Raw genomic sequence first — 5,874 nt, forward strand, 5'->3', positions numbered from 1 at the left:
AGCATGGCATGCTGGGGATTCAACCCTGGCTGCTGCATCTGCCTAAGCAGGCACTTTAACCAACTGAGCTATTTGGCTGGCTCTCTTTGACAGATTTTCATAAATACTTTTCTGGCACTTATACTAAAATGAATTTGGAAGCTTAGTTTGGAAATAAAAGTACATATTGGGGTGAAGATGAAAGATGGATGTTCAAGTTTAGGGAGCAAGGGCCAGCGAGATAGCTCAGAGGACTAGGTACCTGCTTAGGAAAGCTCCGGGACTGGGGTCCATTCCCCCACAACCCATGCTGTGCCAGTAACCAAGTCCAGGTGTGGTGGCTCGTGTCTGTAATCCCAGCACTGATGAGGCTGAAAACAGGAGGATCATTGTGAGTCTGAGCTGCATAGTGAGACCCTGTACCAAAAACATAAATTAAAAAGTTTAGGTAGCAATATGTTCATGGACCCCTGATTTGTGTGTGTGTGTGTGTGTGTGTGTGTGTGTGTGTGTGTGTGTGTAAGCATGTACTGCTTTTTATTACAGAGCTCGGACCTAATTCATTGAGCTGTGATCTCTGAACTCTTAATTTACCCTTAAATTTGTAAAAATAAAGTTGAATCTATACCTTCAAATATTTATTTACTTGTAAGTGATGGTTGGAAAGTACATAGTTATGTGTTCATAAACCTGAAGAAAACTTTTATATGTTTATTATTAAATTCACTGCAATTTTATAAAGCATCATGTCATTCCCCCACAACTGAACACCACTAAAGAAAATTTTTAAGTGATTGTATAAAGTAATAATATAAATAATCTTTTTCACAATTTCAAAAATTTTTATGTGGTACTGGGAACTGAAGCCAAGGCTTTTGCACTGAGATACATTGCTAGCTCTCTTTAATTTTTTTTTTTTGTTCTGTGATAAGTTCTCTCTAAATCAATAAATTGCTCAGGCTGGGCTTGAATTTGGGATCTTTCTGCATCAGCCTTCCAGAGTGCTGGAATTATAGGAGTGTACCACCACATCAGACTTCAGCTTTACGTTTTATGCCTTCTGTTACATCTGCTTATCTTGCTATTCTTTTGATCTGAGCTTATGGCTGCTGCAGAGCTTGCCTGAGAGGCACACGGTTGAGCCTGTCATTTTCTTGTTGCTTACAAGTGATTTCCCCATTAGCTGGTTTCAAGTCAGTGTGTGACTAGACTTAGCTCATAATTCTGTTTACCTGGGCACAGTTGAGCATATACCACATCTGGCTAAAGTAAAGGAGGACACTCTTATGAACCCTGTGGGATACTCGGTTTGTTTTTAAACAGGAAATGGTGACAAATAGCACTGCAATACCTGGGCCAGGGAGAGTGCCATCATCAAACCAAGACAGTGAAAGGCTCATTTTTTTTTTCTGTTGCTTTCAGATTTGAGTTAAACAGAGATTATCAGTAATTTGTACTGCATGTACATATGGAGACAATCTACAAAAAGATTCTAATATTTTTCCATTACCTTTTTTTTCTATTTTGAAGACACTTAGCCAGCCAGGAGGAGATGTTGGGGTAAAGCAGCCTGGAGATGACTGGAGGACAGGGGCAGGGAGGCCGCTGGACAGCTATGTGTCCAGGAGAAGAGCAAACCAAAAGGCTGAAGGAGAGGAACTGATAGAACTGAGAAGACTGTGAGGGATGAATGTGTCTTGAGGAGTCCCAGATATTTCATTGTATTGGAATGGGGTCGGGGTGGAGGTGCTTGTCACTGAGGTAGGGACACAAGAGGAAGGTCAGGAGAGCCATCCAAGTGGACGGGAGAGTCAAGGGTCCTTGGTATACAGTTGGTAAGTGGGTCCCTGAAGGATTCTGAGGCCACCAGGGGGTGATGTGAAGCAAAGGAAACCAGTCAGTGCCATAGGAACCACCATGGTTAGAGGCAGAGGAGAAGGCTCAGGTCCTCCTACCCCTCAAGGAAGGGGTTGGAGGAGTGACTGCCCTCCCTCCACTGTATGGAAGTCTGAGCACCTTGGTCGACACAGCCCTATATTTGTTGCCTGAGTTGGGAGCCCCTTTCTGGATCCTCAGGTCCTATCAGGAATATAAGGGTGACCGAGCTAGAGGTACAGGTCATGCAGGTCTTGGGCAGATGGCCATGATCTGTACGAGATCTATCCCATTAAGGCTAGCATGAACAGTCCCCTAAAGATAACAGACTGTGCCTCTGTGACAGTCCTGTCACCTTTTGAGCTGCACCTGGATTCCCCCATCTCTTGACAATTCTATTTTGTTGGCACATGCATAAATGTGACATTATAAGAATTGAAGTCTCATAACAATTGCTCCTCCAGATGGCCTACTTTTTGTTTTGTTTTAGAGACTTGTTATCTGTACAGTGACTGGAGGGGCAATATGTAAAATGGTAGAATTGTAATTTGAAAAAGATGGAGATATTTCCTAATGTCTAGAAGACTAGGCTTAGAGCTAGACTGCTTGAGTTGCTTTCAAATGTTTCCACGTACAACTTATAAATTTTGGGCCAAGTTACTCAGCTTCCCCAAGCTTCAGTTTTCTTATCTGTACAGTGGAAACAATATTGCTACCAGGAACTTTGAAAAAGACTGTGTAAGGTGTAACATAGTACATGATGTGCTAGATCAGTGTTAGCTGGTTTCAAGTCAGTGTGAGGCTGACCTAAAAAGAGCACTGGACAAAAGGACACAGGGAAGGGGGCTTGGCCTTTGGTCAGGGTCAGGGATCATCATCCTGGGATCCTTGGAATGATGGAGTCAGGGAAACTGCACCGCTTTTCTTCTTTTTTAAAAATGTATTTAGTACAGGGCCTACACGGTCTCACTACACAGAATGGACTCATAGTGATCCTCCTGCTTATAGTCTCCCAAGCGCTGAGATTATAGGCATGTGCCACCACACCCAGTCTCAATCTCTATCTCAGTGTGCCCTGAGGGTGCAACCAGCTTGGCAATTGAGGATGGGACCCCAGTCTGTGCATCTGCCTAAGCAGGCAGTTTAGTCCACTGAGCTATCTGGCCAGCCCTACCACTTTTGTTCAGTGAATTCCCAATCTTCTACTTTACAACAACTCTTCACACAAAGTTGCTATTTTATATACTCATTTATTTATTTATTTATTTTATTTATTTTTTTGACAACTCATAACAGAATTTTACTTAACAAAGTAATATGAATTTCACAGTATTTGTTGTAATACATGGTATTGTCTTACAACCAGCTATTCATATTTATATACTCATTTGACTGACAGCTGACTGTGATTCCTCCCCGCCACCAAAAAAAAAAAAAAAAAAAAAAAAAGAAGAGAAATTTGGAATCTTTGTGACATAACAAAAGACACTGGTATTTTCAATTAGTCTTATACCTCTATTCTTGCAGTGAATCATGGAAGAGCTTTGATTTGGCTTCAAGAGGGGTCAGGGGTCAGAAACCGAAAAGACGTATAGAAAAAAATTTCAAAATTGAGAATACTTTCGAGTTGATTCTTAAAAATAAAATGAAGAAGGCTATTGTTGGTCCATTGCCCTTGCCCCACTGCTGCTGAGGGAGCCTTGGTGAGCCATATCGAGCTGCATGGAAGGAGAGAGATCCTGCCCACTGCCCCTTTGCTAGCTTGGAAGCTTCCAACCAGAAGAAGCCATGTACCTGGCCCATCCATCTACAGCACAGATGAGCAAACAGTGCAGAAAGTGCTTGGGACATGGCAACTGGCTCCTCTGGAGGAACCCAGGGTAAATCCACTCAAGCAAGGAGAAACGCTTTGCACACAAACTCCTAATTTATGATTGGTGCTGTTATATAACTATAGAAGTTTCTCCTATGGTCTAAAATACAAAATTAATAGTAACACAGTTTGTCAATCTCTAAATCAAGCTTGCTGCTATCACTATTGCTAATTGTACTATGGTAGCTAAGATACTATATCTGTTGTAATCAGTTATTTTCCTTTGTGTAATGATATTGGGAAGCTCTGCAGTAATAACTTCATCACAACCCTACTACCAAATGACTGGGGACAAAGCAAACAGAAACCAAAATCCTACTCTCAATTAATTGGGAAGGTACGATCTTGGGACAGACACAAACCAAGAATCTCCTACACACAGAAGACATTCCTGGAGAACAGACTTTTCCTAAAGAGGCCTTGATACTTGTGATATAGCTACCTACTACCAAGAGTCACAAGGATCAGCATGGAAAACAAAATGTAAAAAGATTTTTAAGATAGAAAATGTCAAGACGAAGGAGTAAAGCTGGGAGAGAAACAGGCAGGTCAAGGTCCTGGGTGCAGAAAGAATAGTCACTTAGCAGGGTAGTCTAGGAATGTTACAGAAAAGCCCTGTGCAGGGGTGTGTGTGTGTGTGTGTGTGTGTGTGTGTGTGTGTGTGTGTGTGTAGGGGAAGAAGACCTCAGGAGAAAGGGGACTCAATATAGCCCCTGAAATGGTGACATAAAGACATGCCATGAATATGTTGATGACAGACAGCAGGAAGTGAGGTAGGCCATTAGATGAGACCCACAGCACACTATCCGAGGGAGGAGTGGCAGTCATGCGCATGCCTTTACTTTGCAGGGGACAAATTTACTGTGTCATAGTGATGTAAAGTACCGATTATTGATTTAACAAAAATGGTGAAATAACTATATTAGGAGGATGTGGACAGGTGAGGAGGGGACAGCCGAAGAGAGTTAAGTATCCATTCATCTTAACACCATAATCGATAGATAATGTCGACACTGGATAAATCACGAAATAGTAGTGGAAGCACATTATTTTGAAATGTAGGAGAAATCAGTAGAAGAAAACATCTTAAAGTGCTGGCATCAGGGGAACAGGCATGAGAGGTGGAAGGGGCTAAGAAGAAGGCCATTGTTTCCTTCTTTTTGATAAAATGCAAATTTTAAAACCAGGGATATGTATTATGTTGATAAAAATAAAACAAATAATAAAAATCAACTCAGCTGAAGTATGAGTAAAACAATATGTAAATGGCATTTGGAAGCCAATTTATTTGTGATTAAGACAGCTATGCTATGTAACTGCAGACAATTTTTTTTTTAAATTCAAATCCAGTGACAAATGAAAAATGGTTTCCTTAGAAAAGAAGATGAACCTGCCTCTAGCAGAAATGAGCTTCTTTCCACTTCCAGATGAAAATTCATTGCTCATTATGAGAATACATATAGGGTGTCTCTATCAGCCTACAACTCGAGTTGTTAAACTTAAAATTTAACAGTTTTAAAAACTTTACAAAGACCATGAAAAGCCTTTATAACGCTGTAAATTCTAACCTGGGTGGAGGCATGAAGTCCATACAAATTCTGCTTTCCTTCAACTTGAAGTAACTCAGCATGTAAATCCTTAGGAATCAAGATGAATCTTAAAAGTGAAATACTTTTACCTCTGTAGGAAAAGCAGTTCAGCAGCATGTAGGTCAGCAAGAAAAGAATTCTAAATTCTACCCATCATGCATATACACCCAGTGTGGCCCCCAGAAGGGCTGAGCTGATTGAGGAAATGTAAGGTCTGAGAAAGATAGGAAGAAAGAGATGATTTCTTTGACCATTATAAGCCCTCCTTAATTCTAAAATGCTATGAAAATCAGTAGGTCTATGGGTCAGCTGGGGTTGGGGCTGCCATAACAAAATACCATACCTTCTGTGAATTACATACTCTGAAATTACTTCTCTTAGACAGCTCTGGAGAGCGAAGTCTAAAATCAAGTTGCTGACCAATTTGGTTTCCCTCCAGAGGTGCCTCTATTTGGCTAGCAGATGGCAATCTGGTTTCTGTGTCCTGGCATGGACTTTTCTTTGTTCAGAGACCCCTGGTATATCATCCTCATCCTCATCCTCATCCTCATCCTCATC

The sequence above is a fragment of the Octodon degus genome, unplaced genomic scaffold (assembly GCF_000260255.1).
Source record: "Octodon degus isolate 3935 unplaced genomic scaffold, OctDeg1.0 scaffold00008, whole genome shotgun sequence".
NCBI classification, from domain to species: domain Eukaryota; kingdom Metazoa; phylum Chordata; class Mammalia; order Rodentia; family Octodontidae; genus Octodon; species Octodon degus.